The sequence below is a fragment of the Ruditapes philippinarum genome, unplaced genomic scaffold (assembly GCF_026571515.1).
Source record: "Ruditapes philippinarum isolate M1 unplaced genomic scaffold, ASM2657151v2 ctg357_1_1_1_1, whole genome shotgun sequence".
In the NCBI taxonomy this organism is placed as follows: Eukaryota; Metazoa; Mollusca; class Bivalvia; order Venerida; family Veneridae; genus Ruditapes; species Ruditapes philippinarum.
The window spans coordinates 256,935-272,820 of record NW_026862101.1 but is presented as its reverse complement, the minus strand read 5'-3'; the positions used below and the strand labels follow the sequence as shown (position 1 = coordinate 272,820).

The window sequence follows — 15,886 nt, the reverse complement described above, 5'->3', positions numbered from 1 at the left end:
TCTCACTGATTTTTCAATCAGACTTAACCATTCGTACATAGGTTAAAAGCCAATTTGTTTCCTAATGAAAGGAAACAATAATTATTTGAGAGCATTACTAGTAATTATCAACACACTTATTTCTAATGTAAATTATATTCATTTGCCGCTATTAAAGCATACCCGTTAGAGGTCTCAGGACGTTTCGTGATTTCCCTCTGTGTTATATTTTCGTGATGCCCCTCTGTAAAATATTTCAGGTTTCCTTAGAAAACTGGGTAGAAACTGTGGTTCAACACACTTGTCTGGAATGCTTCCCCACATGAAAGAATTTATTGCCTTGGATGGACTGTCAATAGTATTGACAGCCAAGTTTTCAGAATCAGTGACCTTATTTAAGTAATTATAACAGGTTGGTTACAAAATGTCATAAACTTTAAAACTTTGCATTAATAATTTGCATGTTTCATATCATCATGATCTTGATTTTATCTTTTAGAATTTTTAGATGTTAGAATAAAATAGTTAGAATAAGAAAACATATACCCTCAAAAATATACTCACTATCTTTTGAAGTGTCATTCTCCTGACCTTCAATCTTGTTGTCATCATTGTTGTCATCCTTTTTATTATCTTTGCTGCTTTTCGATTGATCTGAATTGTTTTTTATCAAGTCTTTCATAGCTACCATTATATGTAACCTGTTTTATTACTTAATATAGAGTTCCATGATCGCTTTTTAGTTCTTGAACAACAATGGGCAACATTGTCGCAAAATACGCCAGTCACAAGACCTTTTGACAGAGATGTGGGTATTATATATATGTATGCATATGCTATGGGCAATATCCGGAAAATATCTAGATATTTTATCATTTTATTTAAGTTTCATTAAAATTCCACTATATGTGTAGGAGATATCTTTCGGAGAAAAATGAACGCCATCCCCGCACATCCGCCTGCCCAACCCGGCCGCCAGAGGGTAACGGACGTATAAAAAGGCTGTATCACCGATGACCAGTGTATTTCAAATTAGAGGACCACCAAAGTTAAGTTTCTATCATATATGACAACAGCCATCAGTGATGACATGTGTCGTCTCATTAAAGCCATAACTCGGCAAAAAATCATTCAACATAAAAAAATCCTGTGTAATATGCACAATAATTTGAGCTGTCGATTAACATGTTAAGTTTCAATAAAATTGAATTGTGGTATAAGAGGGGTAGTCCGGACAAACTTTATTATCACCCTTTTCATTCAAGGGCCATAACTTAGCCAAAAATCATTTAAACAGAAAACCCGTGTAACATGCGTAAGTACTTGACGTACCAATCATTCATGTAAAGTTTCATTGAAATTACAAAAGTAATATAAGAGGAGTAGTCCAGACAAACTTTAAAAAAAAGAATAATTAAAGGGCCATTACTCCGACAAAAATCGTTGCACCATAAAAAGCCGAGGATATGCACAACTAGACTTAATATTGATCATTCCTGTAAAGTTTGGATGAAATTGCACAGGTAGTGTTTGAGAAGTAGTCCGTACAAGCTTGTGTGTATCTTGAAACACACAAAAATACACCATTTTTGTTCAAGGGCCATAACATGGCAAAAAATCATTCAACCGGAAAATCCGTGCAATATGCATACAGACTTGCAATATGCGCGATGACTTGAGCAACAGATCAATCCTGTTAAGTTTCATTAACATTGCACTAGTGGTATAAGAGGAGTAGTCCGGACAAACTTTAAAAATAAAAATTATTAAAGGGCCATAACTCTGACATAAATCATTGAACCGGAAAATACTGACAATATGCACAACTAAACTTGGTACTGATCATTCCTGTAAAGGTTTGATGGAATTGCACCAATAGTTTCTATAGAGTAGTCGGGAAAAGGTTTGTGACAGACGGACAGACAGACAGACGAACAGATGGACGGATGGACAGACAGACGACAGAGAAATGATCCCTATATGTAGGTACTGCTCCGTAGAGACGACACAAAATCCACAAAATCCACCCTTTAGTAAAGGGCCAAAACTCGCCAAAAGTCATTCAAGCGGAAAACCCGTGCAGATCAATCCTCAAAAGTTTCATTGAAATTGAATTTGTGGTATCAGAGGAGTAGTCCGGACAAAGTTTAGAAATAAGAATTATTAAAGGGCCATAACTCGGACAAAATCATTGAACCGGAAGATGCTGTCGATATACACAAGTAGATTTTATACTGGTCAATCCTGTAAAGTTCAAAGGACACTGCACCAGTAGTCCGGACAAGATTTGTGACGGACGGACAGAAGGGCGGACGGACGAATGTCAGGCCGAAAAGAAATAAGTGGCCATTTCTTTTGTTTTTTCTTCTTTGTTTAAAAGAGGGCAAATGGCCCCCTTACTCTATTGTTATGGAATGAACTCTATTGTTCTCATTTGTTCTGTTAACAGTTAGATGGCCCATATTTCTATTCGGTAGTGCGGACAGACAGACGACGGAGAGGTGATCCCTATATGTCGCTTCTACTCCGTAGAGGCGACACAAAAGCCTCTTTTAATAAATAAAAGCTGTATAAGCAAATGTGTAAAAATCCATTTTTTGCATTAATGACCATTACCCTAAGATAGCAGACTTAACGTCTAGGACAGATAGGCAGTTCAATAACTATGTGCCTGAGGACATCAAAATTTTACGAATTTAAAATGGAATTGCATTCCGTGTATGTACATGTCTGTCAGATTATTAAAACAATTTTATAAAATCGAAAAAATAAGAAAAGGTAGACAAAAGACACAATTCAGTGTGTCATTTACTTGCCTGAAATTATGAATAATTGAATTCAAGAATACAGTTAAGAGCTTCTGCATTAATGTTTTCTTTACAATCATTTACAGTATATTTGAAATAACATGACAATTTATAAACCGTTGAATTTGTTTAATACTCTGGTCGTCTTATATTAAAAACCATTTTGCAATGGAGCATACAAATGATATTTCAACGTTTGGCTCCAGATTATTTTTATGAAAATTTAGACACAGTATATACAAACAAATAAGAATAGCCGGTCCAAAACGAGCATGCCACGAGACATTTTGCTTGTGCTAGGGCTTTTGACCTCAAAACTAATGTAATGAGGAATCCGCAACGCAATCAGACAAATAGTGTTTCAACGGTTAGCTCCAGAAAAATGGAGTTTTTTTAAAATAATTCTAAGACTTTATAAACATGAATAGTCTTATAATTATATTTTAAAATAAGTAGTTTAACAACTATTCATTGAAGTCGAAAAAGTTTCAATCTGAAAAAACTGATAAACAAAAATGTATCAAGGGGAAGGATATGAAATAGTTGCTGTCAAAAAGCCTTTTTATTTATAAAAAGAAACACAAATGTCCGCCATTTTGTGTTATTGTGTTATTTTTTGTTTTGACGTGACGCCATAATTGTTGCGTTATTTCCGGTTCGCGCGTTGTGTATTTATATGGAATGAAATTGGAAATAAAAAAGAAAAGAAAGTGATTTTGATACAAACTTAACATTGTCTAAAAGCTTATTTTCAGCAAGTTTCCTTTAAATAAGCAACTCACCGTCAAGTCAAGAAACTAAATAAAGAAGCAAGTCCAGGAAATGGTCTGCTTTATGTGAAAAGTTAAGCCTTAGCAACGGTCCGCTTCCCAGGAAAGAAGCAAGTCTTAGAGAAGTCCGCTTCCTAGGAAAGAAGCAAGTCTAAGGAGAGCCGCAGTATGTCTAACATGTGCAGCAGGTCTAAGGAGCACAGCAAGTTGAAGAGGTGCAACAAGTATAAGAGCGCAGCAAGTATAAGGACCGCTACAATTATAATTGCCCAGCAAGTATAAGGATCGCAGCGAGTATAAGGAGCGCATCCAATCTAAATTGTGCAGCAATTGCAGAAGTTAAAGTCTTACAGATTTTTCAATCAGACTTAACAATTCGTACATAGGTTAAAAGCCAATTTGTTCCCTAATGAAAGGAAACAACAATTAATTGGGAGCATTACTAGTAATTATCAACACACTTATTTCTAATGTAAATTATATTCATTTGCCGCTATTAAAGCATACCCGTTAGAGGTCTCAGGACGTTTCGTGATTTCCCTCTGTGTTATATTTTCGTGATGCCCCTCTGTAAAATATTTCAGGTTTCCTTAGAAAACTGGGTAGAAACTGTGGTTCAACACACTTGTCTGGAATGCTTCCCCACATGAAAGAATTTATTGCCTTGGATGGACTGTCAATAGTATTGATAGCAAAGTTTTCTGAATCAGTGACCTTATTTAAGTTATTATAACAGGTTGGTTACAAAATGTCATATACTTTAAAACTGTGCATTAATAATTTGCATGTTTCATATCATCATGATCTTGATTTTATCTTTTAGAAGTTTTAGATGTTAGAATAAAATAGTTAGAATAAGAAAACATATACCCTCAAAAATATACTCACTATCTTTTGAAGTGTCATTCACCTGACCTTCATTCTTGTTGTCATCATTGTTGTCATCCTTTTTATTATCTTTGCTACTTTTCGATTGATCTGAATTTTTTTTTATAAAGTCTATAATAGCTTCCATTATCTGTAACCTGTTTTTTACTTAATATAGAATTCCATGATCGCTTTTTGAGTTCTTGAACAACAATGGGCAACATTGTCCCAAAATACGCCAGTCACAAGAGCTTTTGACAGAGATGTGGGTATTATATATATGGATATGCTATGGGCAATATCCGGAAAATATCTAGATATTTTATCATTTTTTTAAGTTACATTAAAGTTCCACTATATGTGTAGGAGATATCTTTCAGACAAAAAATGAACGCCCCCTCCCGCACATCCGTCTGCCAACCCCGGGCCGTCAGAGGGTAACGGACGTATAAAAAGGCTGTATCACCAATGACCAGTGTATTTCAAATTAGAGGACCACCAAAGTTAAGTTTCTATCATATATGACAACAGCTATCAGTGATGACATGTGTCGTCTCATTAAAGCCATAACTTGGCAAAAAAATCATTCAACATAAAAAAATCCTGTGTAATATGCACAAGAATTTTAGCTGTCGATTAACATGTAAAGTTTCAATAAAATTGAATTAGTGGTATAACAGGGGTAGTCCGGACAAACTTTATTATCACCCTTTTCATTCAAGGGCCATAAGTTAGACAAAAATCATTTAAACGGAAAACCCGTGTAACATGAGTAAGTACTTGACGTACCAATCATTCATGTAAAGTTTCATTGAAATTGCAGTTGTAATATAAGAGGAGTAGTCCAGACAAACTTTAGAAATAAGAATAATTAAAGGGCCATTACTCCGACAAAAATCGTTGCACCATAAAAAGCCGAGGATATGCACACCTAGACTTAATATTGATCATTCCTGTGAAGTTTGGATGAAATTGCACAGGTAGTGATTGAGAATTAGTCCGTACAATCTTGTGTGTATCTTGAAACACACAAAAATACACCATTTTTGTTCAAGGGCCATAACACGGTCAAAAATCATTCAACCGGAAAATCCGTGCAATATGCATACAGACTTGCAATATGCGCGACGACTTAACCAACAGATCAATCCTGTAAAGTTTCATTAACATTGCACTAGTGGTATAAGAGGAGTAGTCCGAACAAACTTAAAAAATAAAAATTAAAGGGCCATAACTCTGACATAAATCATTGAACCGGAATATACTGACAATATGCACAACTAGACTTGGTACTGATCATTCCTGTAAAGGTTTGATGGAATTGCACCAGTAGTTTCTATAGAGTATTCGGGAAAAGGTTTGTGACAGACGGATAGATGGACGGATGGACAGACAGACGACAGAGAAATAATCCCTATATGTAGGTACTGCTCCGTAGAGGCGACACAAAATCCACAAAATCCACCTTTTAGTTAACGGCCAAAACTCGCCAAAAGTCATTCAAGCGGAAAACCCGTGCAGATCAATCCTCTAAAGTTTCATTGAAATTGCATTTGTGGTATAAGAGGAGTAGTCCGGACAAACTTTAGAAATGAGATTTTTTAAAGGACCATAACTCGGACAAAATCATAGAACCGGAAGATGCTGTCGATATACACAACTAGACTTGATACTGATCAATCCTGTAAAGTTCAAAGGTAACTGCACCAGTAGTCCGGGCAAGTTTTTTTGACGGACGGACAGAAGGGCGGACGGACGAATGTCATGCCGAAAAGAAATAAGTGGCCATTTCTTTTGTTTTTTCTTCTTTGTTTAATAGAAGGCCAATGGCCCCCTTACACTAGTGCAAATTTATATTGAAATCCCTTATGCATGTACAAGTTTTGCTCCGGACAAGTGTTTTTAATGATCTCTAAGTGTGACCTTGAGCATTAACCTACATACCTGGTTCATGCGCATGACACTGCCACTTATAGTGATGAACATTTGCATGAAGTTTCATGAGAATCGCTCCTGATGTGTAGGATATATGCTCTGGACAAAACCTCCACATTTTATCATCTTAAATGACTTGACTATCATCTTTAGTGACCTTGACCTTACATATATTAACCTAAATCAAACTAATAAGGACAGAACTTACTGCAGGTTCTAAATTACAGTCTGCTTCAAAAATGATAATATTTTTTGGTTCTGTATTGTAGTAATCAGGTCTTTGACGCTTTTTGACTGGATTAATTGACCAATAATTAAGATTAACTCTTTCAATCCAGGGTATCGCAGTTCTGGCACTGAAAACACTAGTTAAATGAATTCTTTAGTGATTTTGTACTTTGTCGTAGACCAGTTGTCGGTGATGGGGGCTAGGGGTGTGTCATAGCAGAATGGTTAGAGTAGCTGACTAGGTAAAGCTCATGTGAGGTACCTTCGACACTGAAAAAGGTTATACCTCACTTAAGACAATCATTTGGCTGTTTTATAGTGATTAACTTTTGCCTCAAAAGTACTTTTTTTTGGTTTATAACACAACACAATTTCTATGGAAATTGCAGAAGTTAAAGACTCACTGATTTTTCAATCAGACTTAACCATTTGTACCTAGGTTTAAGGCAGGTTTGTGCCCTAATGAGAGGAAACAATAATGAAATGAGAGCATTACTAGTAATAATCATCATACTTATTTCTAATGTAAATTACATTCATTTGCCGCTATAAAAGCATACCCGTTAGAGGTCTCAGGACGTTTCGTGATTTCCCTCTGTGTTTTATTTTCGTGCTGACCCTCTATGTAATATTTCAGGTTTCCTTAGAAAACTGGGTAGAAACTGTGGTTCAGCACACTTGTCTGGAATGCTTCCCCACATCAAAGAACTTATTGCCTTGGATGGCCTGTCAATAGTATTGACAGCCAAGTTATCAGAATTAGTGACTTAATTTAAGTTATTATAACAGGTTGGTTACAAAATGTCATATATTTTAAAACTTTGCATTAATAATTTGCATGTTTCTTATCGTCATGATCTGGATTATATCTTTTATAAGTTTTAGATGTTAGAATTAAATAGTTAGAATAAGAAAACATATACTCTCAAAAATATACTCACTGTCTTTTGAAGTGTCATTCTCCTGACCTTCATACTTGTTGTCATCATTGTTGTCATCCTTTTTATTATCTTTGCTGCCTTTCGATTGATCTGAATTTTTTTATAAAGTCTATAACAGCTTCCATTATCTGTAACCTGTTTATTACTTAATATAGAATTCCATGATCGCTTTTTTAGTTCTTGAACAACAATGGGCAACATTGTCGCAAAATACGCTAGTCATAAGAGCTTTTGACAGAGATGTGGGCATTATATATATGCATATGCTATGGGCAATATCCGGAAAATATCTAGATATTTTATCATCTCTTGTGACCTTTACCTTTCAAATATTAACCTAAATTACATGTGTCCTACTTGTAGTCATGTAAGTTATCATTTGTGTTATAATCCATCAATAAATGATGACTAAATGGTCGCTGCACACAAACTCATATCTCTCTATGTGACCTTGACTTTTGTAGCAGGGACATGGATTATGTGCGCAATAAGCCTACCAATGGTAAACATTTGTGCCAAGTAACATTAAAATCTCCCGATCTGAACAATGAACTTTAAATCTGACCTTTAATCTAGAGACCTGGTTCATGCACGTGACATTGCTTCTCAAGGTAATAAACATTTCTATGAAGTTTCATTAGAATCCCAACATGCGTGGAGGAGACATGCTTTTGACAAACTTTCTATATTTTATCATCGTAAGTGACCATGACCTTGCATATATTCACCTAAATTACATGTTTCACGTCAGTAGTTATGATAATGACCATTTGTGTTTCAATCCCTCAATAAATGATTACAAAATAGTCCGAATACACATTGTCATATTTTGATTTGAACTTTGACCCCAATTATATTGAAATCCCTCTATGCATGTAGAAGTTTTGCTCCAGACAAGCGTTTTTCAATCACCTCTAAGTGTGGCCTTGACTTTTGACCTTATGACCTCGTTCATGCGCATGACACTGTTTCTTATAGTGGTTAACATTTGTACGAAGTTTCATTAGAGTCCCTTTATATGTGAAGGAGATATCATCTGGACAAAATCTCCATATTTTATCAGCTTAAGCGACCTTGACTATCATCATTAGTGATCTTGATCTTGCATGTGTTAACCTTAATTACATGATTCACACAAGTAGTCATGATAATGACAATTTGTGTTTCAATCCCTCAATAAATGATGACTAAATGGTACAATTACACATTTTCATTAATTATATGAACTTTGACCCCTATGTGCGACCTTAACCTTGGCTGCAGGGACCTAACTTTAGCACATCACACTCCGCCTTACAATGGTGAATATTTGTGCCTAGTTATATTGAAATCCCTTATACATGTACAAGTTTTGCTCCGGAAAAGTGTTTTTCAATGACCTCTAAGTGTGACCTCGACCATTTACGTACATACCCGGTTCATGCGCATGACACCGCCACTTAAAGTGGACATTTGCATGAAGTTTCATTGGCATCCCTCCTGATGTGTAGGAGATATGCTCTGGACAAAATCTCCACATTTTATCATCTTTACTGACGTTGACTATCATCTTTAGTGACATTGACCTTGCATATATTAACCTAAATCAAATGTTTCGCACCACTAGTCATGATAATGACACTTTGATCCTATGTGTAACCTTGGCCGGGAGACCCAGTTCATGCGCATGATACTGCTTTTTATAGTGGTAATTATTTGTATGAAGTTTCATTAGAACCCCTTCATATGTGTTGGAGATTTGCTCAGACAAAGTCTCGATATTTTATAATGATCTAGCTATCATCTTTCGTGACCTTGACCTTAAATAAATTAACCTAACCTACATGTTTCACACCAGTAGTTATGATAATGACTGTTTCAATCCCTCAATAAATGATGACTAAATGGTCCGAGTACACATTTTCATTATTTTATCTGATTTTTGACCCCTATGTGTAACCTTAACCTTGGTTGCAGGGACTTTAATTTTACAGGCGACACTTAGCCTTACAGTGGTGAACATTTGCGCCAGGTTTTTTTAAAATCACTATATGCATGTAGAAGTTTTGCTCCGGACAAACGTTTTCATTGTCCTCGAAGTGTGACTTTGACCTTTGACCTTGAGACCTACTTCATGCACATGACACTGCTTCTTGTAGTAATTTGAATAAATTTTCATTAGAATCCCTCCATTTGTGACGGTGATATGCTCTGGACAAAATCTCTATATAATAATATTATCATCTTTAGTGACCTTGAATATTATCTTTAGTGACCTTGACCTTGCATATATTAACATAAATCACATGTTTTATACCAGTATTAATGATAAAAACTATTTGTGTTTCAATTCCTGAATGGTTTGAATACACATTTTCATATTTTTATCAGAACTATGACCCCTATGTGTGACCTTGAATTAGGCCTCAGGGACCTGAATTTTGCTCGCGACACTTTTCCTTACAATGGTTAACATTTGTGTAAAATTATATCGAAATCCCTTTATGCTTGTAGAAGTTTTGCTCCAGTTAAGCGTTTTTCAATGACCTCTTTGACATGATCTTTGACCTAGAAACCTTGTTCATACGCGCGACACTGCTTCTCATATTGGTAAACATTTTTTTAAGTTTCATTAAAATTCTATTACATGTATATGTGTAGGAGATATCCTCCGGACAAAAAAATGGACCTCCCCTCGCACATCGGCCTGCCCACCCCGCCCGCCAGAGGGTAACGGGCGTATAAAAAGGCTGTATCGGCAATGACCAGTGTATTTCAAATTAGAGGACCACCAAAGTTAAGTTTCTATCATATATGACAAGGGCCATCAGTGATGACATGTGTCGTCTCATTAAAGCCATAACTCAACAACAAAAAACATTCAACATAAAAAAATCCTGTGTAATATGCACAAGAATTTTAATTAGTGGTATAACAGGGGTATTCCGGACAAACTTTATTATCACCCTTTTCATTCAAGGGCCACAACTTAGCCAAAAATCATTCAAACGGAAAACCCGTGTAACATGAGTAAGTACTTGATGTACCAATCATTCATGTAAAGTTTCATTGAAATTGCTGTAGTAATATAAGAGGAGTAGTCCGGACAAACTTTAGAAATAAGAATAATTAAAGAACTATTTCTCCGACAAAAATCGTTGCACCATAAGAAGCCGAGGATATGCACAACTAGACTTAATATTGATCATTCCTGTAAAGTTTGGATGAAATTGCACCGGTAGCTTTGGAGAATTAGTTCGTACAAGCTTGTGTGTATCTTGAAACACACACAATTACACAATTTTTGTTCATGGGCCATATCAGGGCCAAAAATCATTCAACCGGTAAATCCGTGCAATATGCATACAGTGTTTACAGGAATTGCATTTCGTGTATGTACATGTCTGTCAGAACATTAAAATAATTTAATAAGATCGAAAAAAAAAAGAAAAGGTAGACAAAAGACACAATTCAGTGTGTCATTTACTTGCCTGAAATTATGAATAATGGAATTCAAGAATACAGTTAAGAGCTTCTGCATTAATGTTTTCTTTACAATCATTTACAGTATATTTGAAATAACATGACCATTTATAAACCGTTGAATTTGTTTAATACTCTGGTCGTCTTATATTAAAAACCATTTTGCAATGGAGCATACAAATGATATTTCAACGTTTGGCTCCAGAATTTTTTTATGAAAATTTAGACACAGTATATACAAAAAGTAAGAATAGCCGGTCCGTAGAGGCGACACAAAATTATCTTTTGATAATAAAAGCTGTATAAGCAAATGTGTAAAAATTCAATTTTAGCATAAATGACCATTACCCTAAGATAGCAGACTTAACGTCTAGGACAGATAGGCAGTTCAGTAACTTTATGCCTGAGGACATCAAAATCTTACGAATTTAAAATGGAATTGCATTTCGTGTATGTACATGTCTGTCAGAACATTAAAACAATTTTATAAAATCGAAAAAAAAAAGAAAAGGTAGACAAAAAATAATTATTATATTATATATATATATATAATATTAATTATTATATTATTTATAAAAAGAAACACAAATGTCCGCCATTTTGTGTTATTTTTTGTTTTGACGTGACGCCACAATTGTTGAGTTATTTCCGGTTCGAGCGTTGTGTATTTATATGGAATGAAATTGGAAATAATAAAGAAAAGAAAGTGATTTCGAATCAAACTTAATATTGTCAAAAAGCTTGTCAAAAAGCTGATTTTCAGCAAGTTTCCTTTTAATGAGCAGCTCACCGTCAAGTCAAGAAACTAAATAAAGAAGCAAGTCTAGAAAATGGTCTGCTAAGTTAAGCCTTAGCAACGGTGCGCTTCCCAGGAAAAAAAAGCAAGTCTTAGAGAAGTCCGCTTCCCAGAAAAGAAGCAAGTCTAAGGAGCGCCGCAGTATGTCTAACTTGTGCAGCATGTCTAAGGAGCACAGCAATTTGAAGAGGTGCAACAAGTATAAGAGCGCAGCAAGTATAAGGAACACAGCAAGTATAATTGTGCAGCAATTATAAGGAGTGCAACTAGTATAAGGAGCGCATTTAATCTAAATTGTGCAGCAAGTTTAAGGAGTGCAGTAAGAATAAGGAGTGCAGCACGTATAAAAGCGCAGCAAGTCAAAGGAGCGCAGCAAGTCTAAGGAGCGCAGCAAGTATAAGGAACGCAGCAAATCCGAATTGTGCAGCAAGTACAAGGAAGGCAGCAAGTTTAAGGAGCACAGCAATTATAAGGAGCGCATCAAGTATAAGGATCGTAGCAAGTATAAGGAGCGTAGCAAGTCTAACTTGTGCAGCAAGTAAAAGGAGGGCAGCAAGTCTTGGGATCGCAGCAAGAATAAGGAGTGCGACAAGTGTTAAGAGCGTAGCAAGTCTGATACTGCAGCAAATTTAGGAGTGCAGCAAGTCTAAGGAGTGCAGCAAGTCCAAGAAGCGCAGTTACTCCAAGTAGCGCAGCCGGTCTAATAGTACGGCAAGTCTAATACTGCAGCAAGTTCAAGTAGTGCAGCAAGTATAAGGAGCGTAGCAAGTCAAATTCTGCAGCAAGTCTTGGGAACGCAGCAAGTTCGAGGAGTGCATCAATTCTTATAGTCACAAGTACCGCTCAGAATATCAATAAAAATCTCTCAAGTGAAACTAAAACTTGAAAATTTTGAACATTTTTAAGAGGTTTTGATTAAATGACCAATATGTATTACGACTAGTGGTTTAGAATAGGAGAAAAGCTAGGGTTATCTGACAGCGATGTTTAATGTGTCTTCAAGAGAATGTGGAAGAGTGCCTAGCCAGAGAGAAGGGAGCCCGAATGCATAAAGAAGAAAGAAGACAGATGGAAATAGTTTTGAACTCTAGATTAAAGAAAAAGATCTTGAGATAGAGCGGTTCAAATCAAGCAAAGTAACAATCAGTGAGAGAAGCATGTCCCTCAGACCAAGAATACCTAAGTTCGATGAAGTAAATGACAATATAGATACATTTCTAGAGATATTTGAGATATTTGCCATCAGCAAAGACTGGGAGAAAGACAATTAGGCCATGAGGATTAGCTTATGACTATCAGGGCAAGACCTTGAAGTGTTCACAAGTTTGCCTAAGGAAGAAGCCAATAAGTATGACACTTTGAAGAGGGCTATTCTTAACCGATACCCGTTGAATGAAGAGGGTTTCAGGGTGAAGTTCAGACAGAGCAGACCACTTCCTGGTGAGTCTGTTTTTCAGTTCTTTGAGAAATTGAGACGTTATTCTGCAAGATGGACAGATATGACCGGAGAAGAGCAGACCTTTTATGGAATAAGCGAGCTCTTAATCAAGGAACAGTTTATCGAGGGATGTTCAACAGATATGGTCGTCTTCCTGAAAGAACGAGTGCCAACATCAATAGAAGAGTTAACACGCCTTGTAGAGTACTATATAGAAGCGCATAAAACAAGGGCAACTTGGCAAGAGATCCATACCATTGACATCAGGCTAAATGACAGAGAACAGAAATTCGCCAATGAAAACATGCTTTATTTGTAATAAGAACAGAACAACAGAAGGCAGACACCGAAGGTGTACTTATTTGCAAATAAGATTGGGCAAATTGCAAACGATTGTAGGCAGACAAAATCAGATAGACGTGTAAAAGTGACCGCAAGGTAGCAGCCGTATGTGCCAAAGCAGACCTTAATACTTTAGTAAGACAAGAACACTGAAGATTAAAAATCGAAATCAGCTAGTGGAGAGACTGTGCCTATCCTCTCGGGGCTTGTACCATTTATTTAATGGAAGAAGAAAAACATCTTAAATTAAAGAAAGGTTTTGTCGTTACAAACGCAGTGAAAGGATTGAGAGATACTGAATGTGAGTGAGCGGCTATGAAGAAAAAGTTTGTAAAAGACGAACAACTCAAGAGTAAAGAAATTGTCATGATTACAATTTATGGAGAATTTGGCGAAATTATTGGTAGATACTTCGTACTATGTTTGGGAGTTAGAGGCAATGGTGCTTAAGTCATTGATATGCAACTAATTGATCGGGAACCTCACCGGGGTACTTGATAAGCCTGATTCTGAATGGAAGCAGACAGAAAAATCATCAGCTGTTGCAGCAGTCATGAAAAGAGCACAACATCAGAGAGCAGACCGTCCAACCAGAGCTTTAACAGTTCCGTATTTTCCTGCGAAACTGAAGTGGACAGTGAAAAGTTAAAGGAATAAAAACAAGATGTTTGTTCATTGAAAAATGTTTGGGAGTTAGCAGAGAAGACAGAAGAGTTGCAAACTAAAGGAGGGGCAAACTTCAAATACGTAGAAGAAAAACGGTATGATTTGAAAAGCATACTTTCTGCAGAATAGTAATGACTCAAGCACATTGTCGTTCCGACGGATTTTAGGAAGAGAGTGAACTTTCTCATGAATCCATTGTTGGTGGACATATGCCATCTAAGAAGACAGAGGACAAAATTCTGACATGTTTCCACTGTTAGAGAAGGGCAATAGATATATCATGACAGTTGTAGATTTCGCCACCTGTTACCCTGACAGCGGTGCTATTGGCAGGAATAGATGCTGATAGCATTGCCGAAGCAATGCTTGAAATATATTCGAAAGTTGGCTTTCCATCAGAAATTTAAGTGACAGGTTCTAAGGTAGTCAATTTACAAGTATGTCAAGAGACAAAATGTGGACATTGAAATACAAAACATGTTAAAATGTTATTGAATCACCTGTGTCAGAATACAATGCACCGATAGTCATTGATAAGAAGAAAGAGGGAAGATATAGATTTTGTTTAAAAGAGTGAATGCTGTCATCAAATTTGACACCGAACAATTGGCAAGCGTGGATGACATATGGCAAAACTGAAAGATACTAAGTATTTTGGAATGATCGACTTGTTAAAAAGGTTATTGGCAAATCCAAGTTGCTAATAATCGCAGATTTACAGCATTTGCTACAGACAGAAGATGTTCAATTTAATTTGAAAGGATGCCTTTCAGCATGGTGAACTCTGGGCCACGTTTAATAGAATGATGCAAAAGTTATTGTCAGGATGTGACTTTATTGACAACTATGTTGACGAAAAGATAGGGCATGCAACGACAACGACTTGAATGGAGCATATGACAATGTTGCAGGAGCTCCTCCGAAGACTGGCAGAAACAGAGCTTACCATCGAAGTGTTATAAAGGATATATAAAAACATTGGCTTTACAGGACATAAAGTGGAAAAAACTTACAAGAATCAAAGAAGCAGAAGTTACAAAGACTAAAAGACAAGTAAGATTATTATTCGGACATTACAGGACATTTATACCATTGTTTGTTGATATTGCGGCACCGATTACAAACTTAACAAAGAAAGGCCCATCAAACAAGGAACGATGGCGGGATGAGCAATAAAAAAACTTTTAATATATAAAGAAGTAACTAACCAAGAGCCCGATTATTCGACTGCCTGATTTTTTAAAAGAATTCATTTACAGTGTGATGCATCAAATGCTGGAATTGTATGCGCATTTCTTCAGTGATACGAGGGAGTATAAGGAAGGCAGCAAGTTAAAGAAGCGCAGCAAGTATAAGGAGCACAGCAAGTATAAGAGCGCTGCAAGTCTAAGGAGGGCAGCAAGTCTAAGGATCTCAGCAATTATAAGGAGCGCAGAAAGTCTAAGGAGCGTAGCAAGTCCAAGGAGCACGGAAAGTCTAATTAGTCTAAAAGTGTAGCAAGTTTTGGAGTGCAGCAAGTCTAAGAAGTGCAGCAAGTCCAGGAAGCATAGGAAGTCTTAGGAGCGCAGTCCAATAGGGCAACGAGTCAATACTGCAGCAAGTTAAAGAAGTGAAGCAAGTATAAGAAGCGTATTAAGTCAAACTACTGTAGCAAT

At 36.3% G+C, this 15,886-nt stretch overlaps 1 protein-coding gene across 1 annotated transcript in view; it reads left to right on the top strand.

Annotated features, from left to right (window-relative positions):
• LOC132717934 (uncharacterized) overlaps positions 1-15,886 on the top strand; it is a 317,198-nt gene that overhangs the window by 192,885 nt on the left and 108,427 nt on the right. The window lies entirely within an intron of this gene.